The 23,372-nt window shown below is 41.1% G+C and overlaps 1 long non-coding RNA gene across 2 annotated transcripts; it reads left to right on the top strand.

Moving 5' to 3' along the window:
• Nucleotides 1-100: 100 nt before the first annotated feature.
• LOC109781883 (uncharacterized) lies at nt 101-15,993 on the top strand. 2 transcript variants are annotated; one of them, XR_012188194.1, is made up of 12 exons: nt 101-194; nt 411-484; nt 585-815; nt 5,297-5,398; nt 5,608-5,717; nt 5,811-5,856; nt 6,525-6,609; nt 6,742-6,834; nt 13,434-13,559; nt 14,860-15,040; nt 15,568-15,657; nt 15,742-15,993. It is a non-coding gene; the product is annotated as an uncharacterized lncRNA (long non-coding RNA). The 2 variants fall into 2 exon arrangements; XR_012188193.1 differs by lacking the exon at nt 14,860-15,040 and adding an exon at nt 4,839-5,003 and having other exon boundaries at nt 15,742-15,944.
• Nucleotides 15,994-23,372: the final 7,379 nt, after the last annotated feature.

The raw sequence follows: 23,372 nt of genomic DNA on the forward strand, positions 1-23,372 counted from the left end.
CTCGTCGCGCCGCCGGTTCCTCCCCGAGCTCCGGACTCCTCTTCGTGTGCCGCCTCCAACCCCACGCTTGCAGCGGCGGCGCCGTCACCGTCTTCCCAGCCGCTGCGTCCAGGAGCTCCTTGCCGTCCTCGTCCGACGCGTCTGCCTTCGCTTCGAGGCCTAACTTCGATGGTGCCGTCGTCACTGCCGATTCAGTTCGCTCTCTCTCCGTCGTCTCCCATTTGCTTATGTCCCATGCAGCCCTGGCCACAAATACTACTGTAGTATGCATGGTGTGATGTTACTATCTCCGATTTTTGTTTATGCATGTTACCAGCAGCTGCGCATACGCCGCAATCAAGAATTGGGGAGCCTCCCTTGTGAATTTGTAGTCATGCATATTATTCATGTGCCGCCCAATTGTTTTTCAGGGCCTTAATCTTGGTGTGGATTGGGCCATCACATTTTTGTCGGGCTTGGGTGTTCAGGTACCTGCATGCTTTAGGTACTGGTTTCTTTAACTTAAGTTTCTACTTCCGAGATCCGCATACCATCTGTTTGACGATATGCCCATACGTATTGTACGGTCCTCTTCTTCTTTGCAGGTGCAGGTGTGCTACAAGCCGGCGCGGCTGCACTTCTACGCAGTTCCTAAATTTTCTTTGCGGAGTTTGGGTGTTGCTTACCTGGATTGCTTGGAATGCCAATGGGCTTGCTGGTGGTAAGTATAGCAAGAAAGAGATCATTGGGTAATCTCCAGCAGCGCAGAGTTCCTATTTTTGTGCTCTGCAGTGACACGGAGATCTTTTGGTCAATTCGCCATTGTTCTACAGAAGGTTCGATTTACCTCTGAGCATTGTTCTGAGATTTCGTTTTTGTTACCGTGTCAATTTTCTTTTGTGGAAATTAAGAGAACTATATGCAATTTGTAAGCATATAAATAACTTCCCTCCACTACTAGGAAAAGTCCTACTAGTGGCGCACCAGTTTTGCCTATTAATGGCGCACTACTGGTGCGCCACTAGTACCACGCCACTAGTATTTTTACTAATGGCGCACCAGATTAGTATAGGCCATGGTGCGCCATTAGTATAGGCCACTGGTGCGCCATTAGTATAGGCCACGGGTTAGTATTTTTGAATTATGAAGGCAGGAAAATAGTAGTGGCGCACCGTCTAACCCCCACCATGCGCCATTGCTATTTTTGAATTTTGAATTTGGATTTGGATCGCGATTTTTTTGCCCATTTTTTGCTCGTTTTTTTGCACGATATTATTTCAAATTTTGTTCCCGTTTTTGGATCTTGTACGTTCTTTTGCCATGTTCTTTTGCCGGAGAGGAGTTCGCCGGAGAGGAGGAGGAGGAGGTGACCGGAAAGGCGCTCGCCTACATCGCCGGAGAGGAGGAGGAGGTCGCCGGAGAGGAGTTCACCGGAGCATCGAAGAGGAGGAAGGAGAAACCATGAGGGGATGGGAGGAGAGGAGGGAGGAGGAGCTCACCGGAGAGGAGGGAGGAGGAGCTCACCGGAGATGAGGGAGGAGGAGCTCACCGGAGAGGAGGGAGGAGAAACCGTGAGGGGAGGGGAGGGGAGGAGAGGGGGGAGGAGGAGGTCGCCGGAGAGGAGGAGGAGGAGGTCGCCGGAGAGGAGGGTAGTATGGTGGAGGAGAGAAGGGAAGATGGAGTGGAGGAGAGGAGGAGATGGAGTGAAGGAGAGGTGGAGTGGAGGAGAAGAATGAAGAGGTAAGGAGGAGAGGACACGCCCAGCCATATATACGGCATAGTAATGGCGCACCGTGGGCAGGTGCGCCATTACTAATTTTTTTTATTTTTTTATTTATTTTGAATTTTGAAGGCGGGAAGATACTAATGACGCACCATGGGCAGGTGCGCCATTAGTAACCTTTTTTATTTTTTTGATTTATTTTGAATTTTGAAGGTGGGAAGATAGTAATGACCCACCATGGGCAGGTGCGCCATTAGTAAGTTTGAATTTTTTTGCCTCTTCAGATCTTAAAAGCCCCGTAACTTTTTTTCTGTTAGGTTTTTGAGGATTTTGAAAATGTTTAACGGGGTTTCCCCGGTTAAATTCGGATGTAACTTTTCGAGTAGATGATTTTTCATATAAAAAACTTTTTCATCCGAGTTCGTATGCAAAAGTTATGCCCATTTTTACAAATTCTCGAGAGATTTTGCAAAAAAGTCGAAAATTCATGTTTGTAAATTTTGCTAACAACTAGACCACATATCACATGGGAATCTTATTTTCTTTTATTTTTTTGACATTTCTATCATTTTCTTTTATTTTTTTTGAAACTGAAAAGGCGGTCGGGGGGAGGGGGCGGGGGGTGCATTTGGGGGAATGTTTGGGCCAAATTACTAATGGCCCACCGTGGGAGTGGTGCGCCATTACTAGTTGCTAGTAATGGCGCACCACTCCCACGGTGCGTCATTAGTAGTTTAAAAAATAAAAATAAAAAAAAATTGAATTTTTTTTGAAACATAATTAAAAAAAATTACTAATGGCGCACCGTTGATGTGGTGCGCCATTAGTATTTGCACACTAATGGCGCACCAACACATGATGTGCCATTAGTATTTAGTAATGGCGCACCACATGTACAGTGCGCCATTAGTGTCCATATTGGCTATAGCTGTTTTTGTAGTAGTGCTCCTGTAATAGTTCAGGTCAATTGTTCTTTGTTTTTTCTCCGTAGTAGTTGATAATCAGTCTGAACAATAGTACATCAGAAATATTCAAAAAAAAACAATAGTACATCAGTAAAAACAATAGTAGTTAATTTAAGACTGCTTTTATCTCTCCTGCAATAGTTCATGGTGATTGTTTTTGTTTTTTCTGTAGTAATTAATTTGATGATCTACTTTACAAAAAAAGCAAGCACCTCTGTTTGTTAGTTGCAGGTTCTGAGATGTGATCGTTGTCCATTTGTCTGGGGTGGGGCAACAAAGATAATTAGCAGTCTGTATCCTAATCAGAAGAACATCCCTTTCCCAATTTGGTTTTTGGATTATGTTCAGTGTATTAGAAAAATAGTGGCCTTGGTAAAACAAACACCACAATTTGCCATGTGAGTCGGTATGCAGTCACTAGTACAAAACAGGGCTTTCGTCACAGGGTAATATTCACATTAGTCCCGGTTTAGTCACGAACCGGCACTAATGTGAGCATTGGTCCCGGTTCGTGCGGCTAAGGCATTAGTCCCGGTTCACCTGGGCCCTTTAGTCCCGGTTGGTGCCACCAACCGGTACTAATGGGCTTTGAGGCATTAGTACCGGTTCATGGCACGAACCGGTACTAAAGGGCCCATCAAACTCTACCCCCCGGACCGCCTTTTCAGTTTTAGAAAAAACAAAAGAAAATGATGGAAATGTCAAAAAAATAAAATAAAATAAGTTTCCCATGTGATATGTGGTCTAGTTGTTGGGAAAATTAACAAATATGAATTTCGACTTTATTTGCAAAATCTCTCTGGAATTTCTTAAAATGGCATAACTTTTGCATACGAACTTGGATGAAAAAGTTTTTTATATGAAAAATCATCTACTCGAAAAGTTACATCCGAATTTAATTAGGGGAACCCCGTTAAACATTTTCAAAATCCTCAAAAACCTAACAGAAAAAAAGATACGGGGCTTTTAAGGTCTGGAGAGGCAAAAAAATTCAAAAAATTTCAAATTGTGGTCAAATTGTGGTCAAACAATGGTCAAACTAATTATTCTAGAATATTAGTGTTACTAAATAATTATTTCAGTTTTTTTGAATTTTGGTCAAATCTGGTCAAACTGTGGTCAAACAATGGTCAAACTAATTATTCCAGAAATATTAGTGTTACTAAATAATTATTGTTTTTTAAAACAATAGTTTCAAACTCAAACAGTGAAATGTGTCACTTCATGCTCAAGCTAAATTCCTGAGGGTTAATAGAATTGACATCTTACTATTGTCAGGAAAACAACAAGTGCAGACTTGGAAACGAGGGAGAATAGAACCCGGAAGTTAAGCGTGCTCAGGCTGGAGTAGTGAGAGGATGGATGACCGTTCGGGAAGTTAGATGATTTAGAATGATGAGGGGTGATTAAAGATTAGAGGATAAATTGAGCAGTGATGAGGGGTGGTGATTAGAGATTAGAGGTTAAAATAATTTAGAAATTTGAAAATAAAAAAAATTGCAAAAAAAAATTTCAAAAAAAATATATCATAAAATTTCCTTTAGTCCCGGTTGGTGTTAAGGTGGAGCTCCAGGCTGCGTCCACGTGGACGGCCTTTAGTCCCGGTTCGTGTAAGAACTGGGACTAAAGGGGGGAGGCATTAGTAACGACCCTTTAGTCCCGGTTCAAAAACCGGGACTAAAGGCCCTTATCAACCGGGACAAAAGCCCCCTTTTCTACTAGTGAGTTGACAGCCAATATATGCATCAATGTCTATTTAATGGCCTAATAACACCGGCATGTTTGGTAGGATTTTTTCATCTCTACGTCTCAGCCGTGGGCTATTCCCAGTTGAGGGTGACTATGCATCAGTTGCACAATCATGTGTCTTGTGCTTCTTGTTTGAATTGTATAAAATCTAGAGCTAGCTTTCAAAATTGTTCTGATTATCATGGCCTATATAATCTAGAGCTAGCTTATACAAATATTTTGAAAATAGCTTTGGGCCTTCACATGTGGGTGTAATATAGGACACTTCATATTCCTATTTTATTTTTCTCTCTATGTATACATTGTTTCCGGAATCTATTCGTTTGCTGCTGAACCTATTTTTCTTTACGCCTGTTGCATTTTCCTCCAATTACATCATGTTCGCGTTAAACCTAGCTTAATTAGCTCTGATTAATTTTCAGTTGGAAAGTTACAGTGGAATATAGTCCAAGTCCTTTCCCAAGGTCCTCCTTCTCCCTGCCAACATGTCGGCACAATAAAAATAGGTGAAAGGGTTGCCTCCTCACCACTGCCACCATCCTCGGCCATCACGGTGCCGCTTGGGCATAGTCGAGTCCTTTCCCAAGGTCCTCCTTCTCCCTTAAATTATCTACGTCTTCTACTCCCATTGATACTCCCTGTTCTGTTTTACTTAGTTTACCTAGTCAATCTATGTTTGACTTGACTGAGATCTCGCTTATCTGGGTGACTGCAAGCCTGATGCGTTCGCGAATCCATTTTTTATCCGTGTAGTTGGTTGGTTATACCTCCTCTGGTTAATGCTGTTGGTTGGGGGGTAGATTTCAAGTACATATGTGGTTACTTGTGTTGGGAATTTTGTTATAAGCATCCAAAACTTACTCATGGAGGTTCATTGCAGGGTGACATCTATATGGCCATACAGATGAAAAGTTGATTCACATATTTACTGCCGGACCCACGGAGTCTGCTCCCATGACTACACCTTCTTCCTCGAGCTGTTGTAAGCCATGGTTCCCCGTCTTTTCTTCTCCCCTCTTAATCTCTTATACAAGAGATGATAGTTTACCGGATTCATGTGGTTGACTTCATGTCTGTTTGCTTTTCAGTTCTTGTTATTTTTTCACATGCACATTTTACCATATTGGGGATTTAGAGGGCAGCACTTCTTTCTTGGTTATATTGATCAACTACATTATTCTGTGATTATAGAGAAGAATGGCTTCAACCAGGGGAGACGTAGGATGGGAGTCCGGCCAAGGCAACCTGATAGGGAGGATAGAGTAAGGCGAACTGTCTATGTCTCGGACATTGATCAACATGTGAGAATGTCAAAGAGAATGAATTGTTGTATTAGTTCTTTTTTCAGTTTTGTTCTTAATTGACCGACCCCTGAATTCCCCATCGATTTGCAGCACGCTAAACAGAAAGCTTGCTGAGGCTTTCTCAAACTGTGTTCAAGTATGCTCTTAGACTCCTTGATATTTAATATTAGTTGTGAGAACATAATAACATATGTTGTTTGTTTGTTCGTATATATTTTTATATATTTTGAACTAATATAAGCGACTTGTTTTTTAATGACTGAATATTGCATCACTGAATTGGTGTAAATGGAAGTCATCATCTTGACAAGTATCTAGGACAGTTCATATATGTTAGATATCTTGAATCCCGTAAGAGTTAAAAATCATTATCTTCCTTGCTGCTGTAACATATTGGATTCGGCAAGGTGCCCTTTTGCTCTAAAGACTTGATTGGTGGAGTTATTTAGTTAGGTTGATTAAAATCGCATGGTCTTTTTTCAAGTTTGAGAAGAAAAAAACACCGGAATAGGTGATTGATCAGACCACATCTTTCCTGCATATATTTCACTCTTCATTCGGTATTGTATTCCATGTTAGTTGCAACAAGTTCAGGCTGGTCTATGTTTTATTAGGCAGCCAGCTCTCTTATATGTTTGCTTGAGTCTCTAAAGGCATTTTTTGTATTCCTGTCTTGAGCTGACCATCTATGCATTTTGGATATTCTATATAGCCATAACAGAGTTTCTTGTGACTATCTATGTACCAATGTTGTGTCTGAATAAATTTTGTGTCTGATATAATCCTAATGTGACCATTTTGCAGGCTAAATGTTTGCAGACATGGGAAGCTGTTGCTATTAAGATTTAAGAAATGTGCTCAGGTTACCCCGCAAAAAAAAAGTGCTCAGGTTAGTTTAGGAATAATACTACTTTGTGTGCCTGCTCTTTGTTTTATTCTGTTTGGTTCTTCGTTTTGTTCTGTTTGGTCTAAGTATGATGCGCCTGGTTTGGTGTTTCTTCTTGTGTCTGTGGCTATGCAGTTTGCTAACTTGCAAGCGAGGGTCAGCTCTTCTGAACATATACCTCATGGTAGAAATGGCTAATAACATAATCAACTTTATGCTTACATCAAGGTGAAGATACCCCTCTTGTAACTATGATTGACTCTCTTGCCTTTCTCCTACCTGTCCACCATTTTCAAAGTGCTCTAGATCTCATATTCTCCTTCCATTTTTGGTCATGCTCCTGAGATGAACTAGTTTACTTTCACCAACTCATGTCACAATAGCGGCTCTCACGTTTTTTTCCACATGTTTGAAGATCTGAATATTCTTCTGCCATGGTCGCTCGCGAAACACTTTTTCCTATTTGCATGCATATATCCCCTCTCTTACAAGCTACCATAGATTATATATTACATTCTCAGTTTATCCTACAATTACTACCCTCAGATTGCATTCTCTGCTCACCACAGAATCTTGAAAAAAAAGCCTAGAATTTCTTTTGACTGTCAAAGGACACTTCTAGCTCAAACAATTTCACTTTCATCCACTGCACTGTATCGTCATCTTTTAGTTTACAGTTAGGTTCACCCACTCCACTAGTGACCGACTAAATTCTCTTACCACAGGGCTACATTTGTTCAAAATATGCTTTCATATTTGTTAATGTCTGTGTCTGATCGCATGTGTAATTCAGCAAAAAAACGTCCAGATGAGCGTAGTGGTTCAAATATAAGACACAGAGCAAGCGTAGTAGTTTGATAGATACTAACAGGTCTATTTAACAGAGAAGATTGTGAAGCAAAACAAGAATTGCAAAACGGAAAGACATTTCAATTCCCACATTCAATTGACAGCGACCGACCAACTACCCATTGCAGTTTAGTGACATGAGGGGGGAAAGGATTTATTTTTGCCACAGAGAGACATTTGCTTGGAAGTTCCGACACGTTCAATAATCACCAATTGACTGCTTCCCAACCTGAAGCAAGAAAGAGAAGTACGATGACTTTAGATAAGATGTTCACCATTATGAGTTTGATATTGGATGAGATAAAATACACAGAAACCACATCATAAAACAACAATTCCTGGCAACAAAAAAAACTGACATGCATTTGTAATTTTCCCTGCATAAATAAAAGAACTATCCGAGCGTTGACCCAAAGTTCTGTATTGAAGCAGGTAGTCTAAAAATTTCGAGGCTATTTCCTGTAACATCATCAATTTCTGGCTGCAAGTGCAGAGCTGGAGAAGAAAAATAAATGAAAATGAAGCAGATCTGCTACTTCATTTATAAGTTTAAATAGTATGCATCATACCATTTCTAATTTTTAATAGCATTTAGACCTTGCCCAAAATTGCATATTTAGTTATTACTATATTTGGTACAATCTAGATGGCAGGAAAAAAATTATAAGACTATAGTATATGCACATTTTAGTTTCTATTCATGAACACAGGTGAAATGTGTAACAATAACATATGGTTTTCCTTCAACGGCTGATATGAGAGTAACTCCTTCAGCTGCATACCACTGATCCATGTTGTGGGATCCTTATAGGAAAGAGCTGATGGAGTGGGAGATATACCACGCCGTTGAATGTACCAACATAATATGTGCAAACTAAACATAGATGATGTTTATGATACAGCAAATAAAAGAGATAGATAAGCCCTCAATCATATATTGCTGAGGTCTCCGGTCTTGGAACCAGCAATATAGATAGGCACTCCGGTCCATGCTGGGTTGTGAACTTGTGGTAGAGACATGATATATTGCTGAAACCAGCATATATTTAGAAAATACACAACTTTATGAAAACAGAGAGAAACGATTGCAGAACTGAAACTCCTAATGTAGAGAAGGAAACTGCAAGCAAAGGCTATAATTAAATTACCCTGTGAAACCCCATTTTCCTGGCTTTGTTCCCTAGATTTCATTGAGACAATTAAACACTCAGCTTGACATAAAAGGTACATGCCTGTCAGTTAGCACGCAGATAAAGAATATTAACATTGATTTCTACTATTTGACCAACACAAACATAAAAAGGGGCATAGAAATGTGTAAAACTGCACATTTCAATGGAAAAAGAAACTTTAAATAAATACTGCCTTTAATTCTTAGTTCAAATTGATCTGGATGCACATGTTAGAAAGTTAAAACACAAACTCAATCCAACTAAATTGAATCTTTGAAAACAATGTCAGTATTCCAATAATAGAAACAGGGACCATTATATGAACTTTGCGGCAGTTATCACCATATGATAGTAGAACTGAGGCCCATGAGCATCATACCTTCCCATCCTCTACCTTCATGCTGAAAAAGCACATTTTCTGTCAGTTATAATTAGTATGCATGTACCATAAAGCGGAAGCAAGCTATCTTCAGTTAATTCAGAATGTTCTCAGCACTTAAGTAGTAAAAGTATGCCAGTAAGTACCAGATACCAAGTGAGTCAATGACAATCCGCGCATCCAGGATGTCGCCGATCAGGACAAGGATCATCAAGAGGTATATAATCTCGCGGCTGTGTATGATGACGGCCTCTAGCAATAGCTTGCCCACACCTAGAGAAGGGAAGTTGTTGGAAATGTTCAAATAAGGCCTCCAACTCTTACTAAAAATATTTGAGTAAATCTTTTACCTTGGGAGGTACTATACCTTCTGTAAGTGTTGTTGTTCTCATTGTCTCATGACAGTTGACACTTGAGCATTCCCATCCTATGTTAATTATGAAAATTTCTATCATGTATGCTATGCTGTGTACCAGACCTGATGTATGCCTTGCTATAAGTTTAGCAGGGAGGTACCAAAGTAATCCAGGAGTGGATCACTGCACAGCGGTCAAGAACATCCTGAAGTACCTGAAAAGGACTAAGGATATGTTTCTCCTCATAGCGCCATTGTCCTGAGCCCACTCCGAAACAAAATATAGAAGGCTAAAACATTAGTAAGAGCATGAGATACATACAAATGCGATAGGAAGAAATTGAGGTAGTATTGCTAAATAATACATGGAGCAGATATCTCATAATCCTAACAGACCACAGTGTTACCAATTTTCTGCAGTTGTTAACTCTGTTAAATATATTTCCACAAATAAAGTGTTGAATTTTTTTAAAGAACTCTGGCGTTGGGTAATGTCTAAAAAATAAACACGACTACAAAACTCCTCTTGGCATCTAGGCAGTACAAAACTTCAAAACGTGAACTGAATATAACCAGATAATGAGACAGAAATTCACGGAATTTTTTCATATAGTTGTGGCAATTGTTGAAGACCTCCACGATCAGTAATTTCAGTCATGGAAGCGAAGCCTTAAATGCCTTTTTTTTGCTAATTGCTTAAATATATGTGTCTGTCCATGGTGTGGATCAATACAGTAGTCCAGTAAGGTAAAGCAAGACAGAATAAACAAATTATGTTCTTTATGTTCCTTACACTTATATTTGTCAGACCATGTATGTGACAAACATAAGCAAGAAACTAAAATGAAAGGAGAGTATATTCAGTATACATGTCTTGAGAAGCGTACATAATGCTTATCCGCACCTTGTGATACATGAAAACAGATTAAATGGACTCAATGCATGCCAGCATTGCACCAAAAACTTAACCGCAGGATCAGTACAACTTCATTTTCCTACGGACACAAAAAGAAGCACCGAAGCAGACACGTCATTACACCCATCAAAATAGAAAACGTGGTACTGGTGCATGTTGAACACTTACCTCTTGGCCGTGTATAAGCATAGTCATATCTATTCTTGCCCACACCAGAAAAGTAGGGGATGTTGGATGCAGTTGCTCTTGCCAGTATCACTGTGGACCAAAACTATCATAGTTAAGCTACCACCATTGAACTTGGGATGTTCAAGGGCTACCTCCATAAGAAAACAGTTTTACAATTCTCAATAGATGGAATGCAGTTCATTCAACAAGGCTATCATATAAATCTAGGACAAAGAGTGGAACGTTCAACACTTCGACCTAGCATAATCATGCTGATATGTTAGAATTTACCACGGCAGCAAAGTTTAAAGAGTATGTTGATTGCATCTGTCTTATACACGTGAAAGTAAAAACTGGCACATGACATAGGTGAATTCTCTGTCCAACAATAAGGATTGTAAACTAATATATCTATCTATGCCACTTTACCAAGATTTGTATATGTGATGATAGTGTTTTGTCGGCACTACAGCGGCTGCAACATGATAATATCATACTCCATGATTTTTTTTGTATAGCTCTTACCAATCTTTCCAAGAATTTTTTGAAAAGCATAGCTCCAGTAAACATCAACACCATACACTGCAAATGATCTGTAAAATTGGATGAAGTAATATGACAGGGTTATTACAAGTTTCATACATGATGTAGATAAATATTACTGAAAACGGGAAATCATCTACAACAATATTTGCATGATAGCAATGGCAGGAAATCATCAAGAACAAAGTTTGCAGTGGCAGTGAAGGGAATAACAAAACTGAGATAACTAACTTTTGTGAATGAAACAACTTCGTTGAACTCAATTCCTGAACAATCATTCTTGTAACACACAGATATATGACAACAACATGGACAACTGAAGAGGAAAATAACAGGCACAGGCTGAATTTTGACAAAGTGAGAACTTTATCTATAAATGAACTAATTAAATACATTCGGGTGTTAACAAGATTTCGTTCCTCGCAGTAATGGCAAATTACTGCAAACAAAAACACAAAGCTGTGAAGCATCGATCTGGTACAATTTGATATGACCACCAACTATACGGAATAAACATCATTGCTATTTTCACTATATAATTAAGTCATATAGAACAATTGACTTCCAACTCTGCAAGTGAAAAATAAAGACAGTCCGTTAGCGATAGAAATTGACAACAGTGGGTTTTCCTAAGAAATAGCAGATCTTTGGCTGGGTTGGCGTTCACTAAGCAACCAGAATGCCTACCAAGGTCACGGGATGGATACACATAGGTGGGGCAATGGCACCGGCAACAGAAAACCCTTGCTGGCAGCAAACCCTTGGCTTGGCGTGCCACCACAACGAAGCAGCTGTAACACCCTGCAGCATAAAAACAAACGGTTGTAAAATCACGTGAAACAAGGAGAAACAGGTGCCATCATGCGAAAAATGATTTCTAGAGGACGCTTACTTCATTCAGAGTAATGCCGACCTCGAAAGATCGACAATGCATATGTACATGGTGCACAGCGGCCAACCTGCTTTCACCTTTAATACAAGACCTTGATATCCTGCCGCATCGCTTTGTTGTCCAGCAGCTCATCTTCACAGTCATCAATATCGACTTTGTTCAGCCGGAAGTCGTCTGACGTGCAGTGCTGCTCACTCCATTGAAACCACATCTTCGGTATGACTTCTTTCTTGAATGCAGTTTGATGGAAGCTTTCCTCTTGAGAGTCGGCGGCCACGAGCCTGCACACAAAAAAACATCATAATGTTCACATTATGAAAATATGTAGCCAGATCATGCATTTATTTATGTACACAATCATCCAAACTGGCTAATTCCCGTGGAACAATGCGAAATGATCAAATAGGACTTGGATTTTTGTATCCAAGGATTTCACATTGCCAATGTAAATCATACTGAAAATAAGTAAACTGACAAGAAATGAAGATCTTACAGCTTGAAAGCCTTGATCATAATGCTCCCACCAGACCCACCGCCACCTCTGAGATTGCCCACGCCTCCTTCAGCAAGCACAACTCCATCAACACTCAAAGCTCAGTCGCCCTGAGCAAGACACGGCCTCCGCCGTTCCCTCCAAGCTTCTCGTCAGCAGACAAGCTCCCACCCTTGCTGCCGTAGCTCCATGGATTGTCCAAGAACGCTCACGCATACACGTCGCCACCCCAGTTGGTGTCGTTCGACACCTTACACGATGCGCTGCGCCCACCGTGCCCGCCGCCGGCCCCCTCGAGGCTGTGCGCCGTGCCGGACGTCTAGGGCGGGGGCGTGTCGGCGAGGCCGCAGTCCAGCGAGACGTTGGCGGCGTGCAAGCCGACGGAGCCGGTGACCAGGTCGACGCGCTCGCCGACGGCGATGCTCCTGGAGACGTTGAACACGAGGTAGCAGCCAGGGACCTGGCAAGCGATCTTCACCCCGGCGCCCGTGCACGCAGACGTCGCCGGACGGGGAGGCGCTGGAGGCGATGACGCAGGCGGTGTCGAAGGACCCGGCACCGCTCATCTCCTTGCAGGTCCGTCGCCTCGCCGTGAAGCCCTCTGTTGCAGCCTCTCACTTCACCGTCGACGACACTCTGCTCCAACCCGTCTCTGTCCAGTCCGGGACAAACCTGTTGTAAAGGTCATTATTTGGTGTATCTTTTGCTGCATCAACTAGGGCTGAAAGGACTAAAATTATTCAACTTTGTTACTAGGTATCTGGTCATAGGTATTCTAAATACTAAATAGTATGATATCCTTTTAAGAAACAAATTTTCTTTCTGTTTGACATTGATGTGCTTGTGATTTGCTTTCCATGTTATCTTTCTTGACAACTTATTGGTTTACCAATTTGAGATTTGTTTCATCGTCTTTTTATACCATGTCATCAGGATTTTCATTTGTTCTTCTGCCATACACACAAGATATTGCAGTGCTTCAGGGTTTTCAGCTGTTCTTCTGCCATACCATCTATGTGCGTGTATATTCCTGACATATAGTTTCCTTTTTGTTGTGCAGAAGTGCTTATATTTTCTCATGCCCTCAACTACTATTTTAGCTTTAGTATGCTCTGGGTATAAGTATAGCCGCTACAACGGTCAGTACCAAGGGTGAGGGCCTCCACGTTTGAAGATGATCTCACAGGTGCCTATAACTATGCTTCTTTTAATTGGTAAAAAGAAACTATGCTTCTTTTATTCTCTTGGTTGAATGTTAAACAAGAAAAAGAATAGTATTTGTGTCACCTTGATAGGCACACACATTATTTATTTTGTGCAAGTTCTCTTATGTGAGATTCTTACTATTTTCCAAAATATTATGCACTGAATATTCTGACCATTAATTCTTACTAATAATAGGCTTCTTGGGAAAAAAAATGGGAAATGAATATATAACAAGGCGTGTGTTAAGGGTACACGAGTTCTAGACGAACTATTACGAATTGGAGTAACAAACTGAGTAAATCGATGCGACAACAGAGCTTGAAGCCACCTGCGTAGGAACTGCAAGTTTATAGTGTACATGGATAGGAGCAGAGAAATAAACATACTGATCAGAATAGGTAGTATCTAAAAAAAGGTCAGAAGTGTGATCTCTCATCTTATCAGCCAAACACGATCCATGTGAGCTAAAGAATTGGTCAGCAGCAAATAGCTTGTATTGTTCTTACTTCTAAAACAGCATGACTAGAATGTTATGGATTGTTCTACTTCTAAGAAAGCATGCTGGATAGGAGCAGAAAAACAAACACACTGGTCAAAATGATATAGTTAATAGGCTAAGTTATTGAGGTTTCTTTATGGGGTTACGAAACAAACTTTTTTGGTGGCAAAACTGGTTGCTATTGGTTAGCATGGTAACCAAATAACTGGTGAAGACACATCTTGGGTCCAGCTCATATTGGAAAAATGAAGCTTGGGAAATCTAAAGGCAATGTAGGTTCAGAGGTGCAGTCCTAACACTAATCTGCCGATGGACAGGTTGATTCAGTCATGTGCTGACAAATAGACCAATTCAACAAAAAAAAGTCCTCCGTGTGTTGTTCATTATAAACGACATAGAGTTGATTGTACCCTGAGTTTCTTCCGTCCTCCAATGGACCCATCAATAGATAGATTCAGAATTCTGACTACCCCCCCCCCCCCCCCCCCCCTCCCCCCCATCGAACTAGTGATGAAACCTCCACTACGACGAATACTGGCTAGCCTCTACTCATAAGTGTTATGCAGATTTGCCTAATTTAGCTCCGGTGATGTGGATTTCATTCTGTTGTAATTTTGTTTATGTAGAAATTGATGTGGAATTAGTAAATTCATTGTCTTGTTTACAAGTGTGGTGATGCGGATTATATAAATTGGGCAATGTGGGATCTCCTTTCAATCTCTTTCTCTCCGTTCCCCGTGCTTATTTTTTATTATGATTTTGCTATGTTCGTCCGGCTCAGGGATCAGGAGGTCGTTCATGACAGTGTTGCATCCACATGTTCTAATCAAATGCTTAGCACTGAGTTACTTGGAAGATATCAACGAGCCTTGTGTTGGAGTGTCGTGATATGGTATCTGAATAAATTTGATTGTACGGCATTTATAAGAGGCCGGGGCGCGTGTTGAATCATATACTATTAGGTATATCCTAATATTCATTTATTTGGCAGAAGCTATGTTAGAAGTTTGATAAGCTTAACATGTGCTACAATTGTTTCAAGAGCAGTGTCTTTGCAGTGCTCATACACTACCAAGAAATGGAAGCTTATGCTGTATGGTGTGGTATTTGGACACTATTACATATGGGTTGATATTAGTTTGGAATAGTCATGTTATTTACATCAAAATGATTTCCCAAATTCCATATGTTTTATGTTTGTTTTCCTGCTAGCTTATACGAGAATTACTACGAGACCTTCTTTGTGCTATTTTATAGAACCTGCTCCCTGCTACATGAGGAAATCTAGGAAGCACCTTTTTTGTGACATTTTCTGTGCTCTTATTCATTTTGAAAACAGATAACTCTGTAGCTATTCCTATTTTCTCTGTTCAATCTGGTCCATGTGGTTTTCTCACTTGGCCAAGCAGGTCAGATCGGTCACTTGACACAGCAGACGCAACGTAATGCCTCTGCTGTTCTGAACTTTTCCTGTTCTGTTCTTGTGCAGGCGGGAGTTCCAGATCGGGTGATCAATGTGGTCATAGGCTTCGGCCCGACCGCAGGAACAGCGATCGCGTTTCACATGGATGTTGACATGGTAATCTCACAGCATCAATCATTTAGTAGTAGTACCTCACCAAGTGGTTATATTGTTTTCTTGCTCTGGCATTTGTCCGTGCAGGTCAGTTTCATGGGATCAACAGCAGTTGGGCGGCTCATAATGGAGGTGTCGGGGAGGAGCGACCTGAAGCCGGTGTAGCTAGATTGCTATAATATTATCTAATTATGTGCAGGATGTATACTTGATTACCTATGTAGCATTTGGAAATGAGCAGACATGTTAAAGGTTTCAGTTAATATATGATGCCTGCTGTAACTGTGAAATTTTATTGTCCCAATACTATGCTCTATTCCAATTTTAAATTCCTATGCAGCATTTCTATGCCTAATTTCCTTGTTGTGGATTGCACGACAATCTGTAAGCTCTAGCTACATTGTTCTTTTCTTAATCACTAAAATGCCTTCAAAGACGTTAACTTATACTAACACCAAGTTTAGTGCGCACATTTATGCAGAGGAGGCGTGCCCAGGATAATTTACGCAATGGCTCTGTCAGGTAGGTGAGCTCCTGCTTCCTCCTCGATCTCCCCTCGATTTGGTATTGCTACTGTACTATGCTTGTGCTACTGCTAGATTTGGTATTGCTACTGTACTCTGCTTCTGCTACTGCTAGATGTGGTTTATAGGTGACCAGTACTTTTATCTCCCTTGCATTCTTGATCTGGCTCACCTCCACTCCAATCATGAGAGAGAGAACTTGGATCCTCTAATCGAGTGTTTGAGCTACATCTAGATGTGACGATGACGGTGACGAGGCATGCATGGCGGCATTGTCGGCAACATCAGTGTAACGATTTAAAAATATAAGCACTTCATATAGTACAAGAAAAATAAGGGAACCCCTGAATGACTCAACTGCTATTGGCTATTTCACTTCATATACTGAAGTAATGTAGATTTTAACAAAAATAGTGTGAAGAAACAACAATGTGTATGATGGATCTCATGCAAGTATAACAATAATGTCATAAGCACAATGTAAAATGAAACTCAAGCAACAAATATCCAGAAACCAATATACGCAAAACAAGCAAAATCCCGAGGAAAAAAATATGGAAATCCTCTATAGTTTTGCTCTAGATTGTACTGCGAATTTCCTCCTAAAGTCCACATACCTTTGATAGAAATCCTTCTATTGTTAACTTATATTTACTGTCTGCATGGTTCTTTGGTACATCACGTTCATCAGAGCAGGATATATACGTCGCTTCACCAAGTTTCCTTTTCATAAATTAAAAACAGGATACTTCAGATGCAATAATGCACACTGTATTGAAAATTCGTGTGCAAAAACAAATATGGCAAATAGCTAGCAAAGAATAGAAAAAATCATTACCCCAAAAAGCTGACAAGTGGCGCTCCAGACATGACAATAGCGAAGTATCCACTTCCTTAAACAGAGATTTCTGAAACTTGTGAGATATACCCAGCCAGATCTGTTACTATCTCATCTGAACTCTCAAAAATCCTTATTTCAGTATTCAGTTTTGGTTCATGAGGCAGCTATTTCCCTGTCCATTGTTTGCTCTGGCCTAGAACTCTATCATTCTTGCTACACCAAATAATCCTGCACAAAAGGCACCAGTATATTACCACCATGAAGGCCTGGTAGAAGTGACCTAACTCGTGGGCAGAACATTAGAATTTAAGAAAACCTCAACATAGTGATAACATCTAGTAATACATCTCTAGTAGCTAGTTACAGATGTCACACAACAAAAGGGAAAGATTTGATGAGAGAATCGGAATGCCTAGGTGAGAACCAAGAAATCAATTAAGTTATGAGACAGATAATATAAACAAGCAGGACAAGCCAAAAATTGGAACAGAGCTAACCCAGGCAGCTATGCATATATTTAACGATTGATAGGCCTAACATTTAGGTGCATCATTGCATTGATATAATCCCACTACCTATCCATCCACCAGCCCAAGGAACACCAGCCAAGGAATAAATGCAACAGGCCAAACGCAATGCCAGTTTTCTTGGTCTGAACTTGCTGCATGGTGTAATGCATTCCCTTAAAAATAGTTTAAAGCAGATTACATCCAAGCTTAATGTACCTGTGCCCCCACTCCTTCCACTGGCAATCGGTTCAGCTTCGCTTTCGTATGGACACAAGAAGAAGCCTCGATCCTATAAATTAAAACATCAGGTCATAATGCATTTGCTTTGTGCATTCCCATTCACAGTCATGACATAAGTGTGCAAGTGCACACGCAATCAAAAACAATTATCTAAAGAGCGAAATAGACATATTTTGTGTTTCTATTAGAAACTAAAACACATGTCACACGCCTCTTACTCCTAAGTCGGAGGTGTGCGCTCTTGTATGCGCTTAGCCTGATTACCATGAAAGAACTAAAGATAGCGGTCCCATTACTTATCATGTAATATTTGCAAAGAGGACGATGAACTTCTCAGGTAACCATTGTATAAACCAAACAATATTGTTTCTACTGAAAGACTGAGCCAGCCTAGCTCTTTATTTAATCTCCCAATCTTGGACATGGTTTATCTACTACTGATCAAAAATCAATTTAAAAGGAAAAGAACATATCATGGGTCAACGACCAAACAAGCTAACTCTCAGATCATATTTATAGATGAAACTGCGTTCTGTCAGGCTGCAATCAGCCACGAGGCCATCAGCCAAAACTGCATATCCTTACAGAACTGGGAACGGACACTGCACTCGAAGATATTTTAGTCATAAAGCATATAGGTCTATAGGGACGTCCAGCATCTAAAATCAAAGCCGAACATCAAGCAAAAGGCGGACGATCTCCAAAAGAGATACAATTCATCGGATCAGCAGAACACAAGCATAGAAAGTCTTAACTAAACACGATATTGGTTGCTATATATAGGCTGCCGTCGGCGGCGCCCTCGCTTGCGCTTGAAATGGAAGGCGCAGATGCCACCTTACTGGATGTCGGCATGGTGATGAAACCATGACCAGTTCGTCGTGATGGTGGCCCTCTTGTCAGTTCCAAGGATGAAGCGACTGTCGCAGCTCACGGTCTCGTCTCCAAGCTGAGTGGCAGGGTGTCATCCTCTTCGTGAATGTATCATCCTCTGTCACTCAAGCTTGAAAACGGGATATGATGTGATTATGTGAGTAGAAAGAAAAGGAATGAGGGCATATGAAAACAGAATATAATGCATCGAAAAGAGTAACAGGTAATGCATCAAAATGAATCTAGCCAGACCCGATCACATTAGACAAGCCTAGGTGTGTGGATAAAAAACAAAGTGTGCAAATCTTTGATAAATAAAAGTGAAGGTTAATAATCTAAACTTTAATAGTCTGAACTTTGTTACAGTTCAGCCCAAGGAGACATGCTCTATTCCTAAGAAATGAACTATTCGGTGACTTAAATGTTGTGATTGATGTGACGATGTAGTTTAAGTTCGGTACCTCGTGGATTGCGCCACTGTCCAGTGCGGCTCGTGGTACCGTAGCGTCCTCATCTCGGCAATTTGTGCATTTCGAAACAAGAATATGATCTATTCTAGAACTGTAACTGAACTCTTCAGCTCCAACTGTTTGATTAAAGCAAGTATAAACTCCGTCCCTGCATAAAAACAAACGCAGGAAGCATACAGTACATTGTTAGCATGTAATTCTCATGGAGTATTAATACTCCCTTTCACCGATATAATTGGAGTAAGGTTCTGGTGCGGTGCTACTAGGTCGCACTTTTCATTTTAATTTTTAGGCTGTGGGGTAGAGCACAGGTACAAGCTTAGTGGAACTAACTGATAGTTTTGCATTGACCATTTATACATTTGGTACTGAGTACAAATTTAGTATGGAATAATCAATATTTAAACAAAATATGCTGGCATATAAAGGTTGTTCCCCATCAAGGCTTAATCTTAATAGGGCAATCAGCATTTGCAGCAACTTCAGCTCTCCTCATGGCTTCCTGCAAAATAGAATCAGCAACTCACAACCAAGCATACACTTGAAAACCAAACTGCATAGATGGAAGCAAACAAAACCTTAGTGTGGAGAACACCATCGAACTGGAAGCATTTCATCTCAACATCAACACGAATCTTGAGCGGATGTGGTGCCATTCTCCTCCTTATGTTCTTGACAGGGCATCCTTAACCTCAGGGGTGACAGCTGGCACAACATTAATCACTTGTAGAAAATCTCAACACAGATGAATCTTGACAAACGTCCAATTTATAGTCACATACTCCCTCCGTCCAGAAAAGATTGTCACCAGCGTAGTGTACTGCCAATTTTGCAAAAACGCCCTCATAGCTTTAAATCTGTTACAAACAGGTCGTTGTCTCCTTCCCTCTTCCTCCGTCCGTCGCTTGCACGCGTCGTCAGGGCCAGTCGGCGCCGCCCAGGGCTTGCTCCTCGGCCGCCCGATTGCTTCCTCCGCCATCGCCCAGGACGTGCTCCTTCGCCGCCCAGGATCTGCGCCACCCAATTGCTCACCCCGCCATCGCCCAGGACGTACTCCTCCGCCACCAGGCCTGCGCCGCCGATATGCCCTCCCGCCACCCAGGACCTGCGCACACCTGGGTCTCGAGCGTCTGGACTGCAAGATTCCTCAAGCTCTCTTGGGGCCTGGAACTCAAGCTCAAGCTCCTTCTGCTGCTCCTCCCCTGCTCGTGTTGCCGCTCGGAGCTCCCCTGCTCATGTGCTGTCGCCGGAGGTCCCCTGCTCGTGCTGCTGCTGGTGAAAATAATTGTTGTTAATGATGACAGTGGAGTACAATGATGAGAGAACATTAAGATAAGACTGATGTTGATTTGGCATTATAGCTGAAATTTCTATCCAAGTTCTATGCAAGATTGATGACAGAACATTAAGATAAGATAAGATAATTGGAGTACAGTTCTATGCAAGTTACATGTTCAAAATTGAGATGTTGTCAGTTGAGATGTCTAGACTAAATCAAACTGGACAAGAGGCAATGGAGGAAGTTACTGGAGTAGATCAATATACTGGTTTATCAATGATGTTGACAAAGGGTAGTACCTGGGCACAGCTTAAGTGAATGATTCAGTTTTATTCTCAATAAATAATGGCCAAGTTTATTCTTAGTAGATCAAGTTTATTTTCAGTAAAGGTAGAGTAAATTGAATCAACCATGATTCAAATAATGGTTTAATTTCAGATTATATGCATGAGTATTTTAAACTTCATGATCATGGCCAAGTTTAAACTGAAATGTCATGAGTACACAAGTTTAAGTTGCTGCATGATCTTGGACAAGTCACACAAAATTTCTCCTTGTGTTTTCATGTGCAGTCCATCCTCTTCCTCCTTAACATCCAATTACCACGGGGAGTAAGAGGATGTACTCCATAGATGCAGTCATGATGTCATTATGCTAAAGATTCAGTCATGATGTTTATCTTAATAAGAAAAAAAAAGGAACAAGTCTGTGAAGAATATTAACATGTTTTACTCCAGCATCAACAGTTATGGACCAGGAGTAGTTAGAGTGGACCAGGAGTAGGAGTAGGAATAGTTAGAATTTGGAGTTATTTGAATTTATTTGGATTATTTGATTCTATTTGGATTTATTTGAATTTATTTGGATTATTTGATTCTATTTGGATTTATTTGATTTTATTTGAATTCTTCTTTGAAGTTTAATTTCTGCTTTGGAGTATAGTTTTAGCGGTACAACACTGAATTTCTGTTTCTGAATGTTGACAGTACAATATACTCTGAAGTTTAACTCCTGCTACTGAATAACTCTGAAGTCTTATTTGCTTCCTTCAGTCAATTTTATCCGATGCAGTCAAAAATTTCAGTTTTGAGAAATCTTGCGATAATTCAAGCAAATTAATTGTCAAGATTGATGGCATTGCTTACCATCTCTCTCGGGAGCACATTTTCTTCTTCTTCCTTTGCAGTTTCTTCACATATACCCACCGGCATTGACGAACAGGATGCATTCATCTGCATGAGAGCAGGCACTAAAAGGGTAATAAGAAAATGTTCAGACAGAGCAAACAAAAGCATTATAAGATGGTGGTTTCTTAGCAGGGAGCAGTACACAAAAATGAACCTGAATCAGAGATAACAAAAATGAAGGTTTCTTAGTAGGGAACAAAAACCTCAGTCATAGCGTGTGAAATAGCCTAAGAAAGGTTAACTCTGAACCTAAATCAGGGCCATTTTCAAGCAGGGGAGCAGCCAAGGCTAACTCTGAATCAACTCAAGGATTTGGGGGCTGTTCATGCTCTTCGTCGGCATCATCATTCTGAAGTTGGAGAAAAAATGGGAAGGAGCAAAAAAAGGTCAACACAGTTAGAGCAAAATTTCCAATAGGTGTACAGTTTCAGTCGCTGATTGTGTATGGACAAAGTTTCCATTATATCTCTTGATGCTCTTGATGCATTCAGATTTTTGAAAAATTCAATCATTGTTTTTACTCCAGATTCTGCACAGTTGCAAGCAATGAGCATATTCTCCTGCTTTTTTGCAATATCTAATAAACATATAGAGAATGATCAGTTGTTGATATGTTGTTGCTCTTGATTACTTTCAGTTTATCTTTTGTCACTCCATTAGAGAGAACATTTACTCCAAATTCCTGAACTTTAATGATATTTGTACTGCTTTACTTCGACGTTTTCATTGTTTATTGGTTTAAAAAGTGAGGCATATTGGTTTTCTTCAACTAAAGCAAGGCATGCTATCTGGACATACTCCATGCTAGATACTGTTGCTTATATGTTCGGGGGTACTAAAAATGCACAGTGCTCATATGTTCAGGGATATAGACAGAGCTAACCAAATGTTTAGAAGATCCTTACTGCGTATGCTAGCTACTGTCTATTGCTTTGCCTATGTTCCTTAATTTTTGAGAATGAGCTAGCTTCCGAAGAAATAAAATGGATACTGTATTAGTAATAAAAAATAAATGGCTCATTTGTTCTTGGCAGAAAATCAGGACTAGCTGCTGTCATCGCCTCCTCTATTGATTTGAAGCAGCGGCAGTATGGCAGCAGCAGTACGTGTTCCGTATACCAGCAGTACGGCAAGAAGAGTTGACCACGTACGCCATGGCGGCAGGTCCGACAGCCAACACGTGGCACCTGCCGCCACAGCCTCAGGCGGCACCTCAACCGCAACAGATTTTCGTCCGACGCAACGACTCGCAACGGGGTAGGAAGAGGTGGCGGGCCCTGCCGCCACTCCCTATGGCGGCAGCTCCTACAGCACGACAGCCCGTGCCCAACGGAATTGTCAGAAAAGACCCCCTCTGAATGAAATTGACAAAAAGATCCCCTGGGCCGTGGCGCCAAGCAACACGTGGCACATGCCCAAAACCGAAATAGGAAGTAGCGGGCTGACGTGGTGGGCTCTGCCGCCTCAGTGGCTGGCGGCAGCACTGTAGCTACTGGGCCCAGCCGCCTCACGGGCTGGCGGCTGCACTCAAGTTTCAGTCCGGCTGTACGTTTTAATTTCCGAATATATTGTATAATAATCTTAAGTTAGCTAGCAACTGGCACGGCAGGACGTGCGTGCGTGCATGCATGCAGCAGCTGGTCTTGCACTGCATGTCACATGCTGAGATTGCACGAGGAGGAAGGCAGTAGTTTGTTTATGGATGGAAACTGGAAAGTAGTACAACCAAGGCAAGAAGATGAGCTTCATGCAGGGAGGCGGCCGGGCCCAGCAGCTACAGTGCTGCCGCCTCCCT

This window comes from Aegilops tauschii, chromosome 6 (assembly GCF_002575655.3).
Source record: "Aegilops tauschii subsp. strangulata cultivar AL8/78 chromosome 6, Aet v6.0, whole genome shotgun sequence".
In the NCBI taxonomy this organism is placed as follows: domain Eukaryota; kingdom Viridiplantae; phylum Streptophyta; class Magnoliopsida; order Poales; family Poaceae; genus Aegilops; species Aegilops tauschii.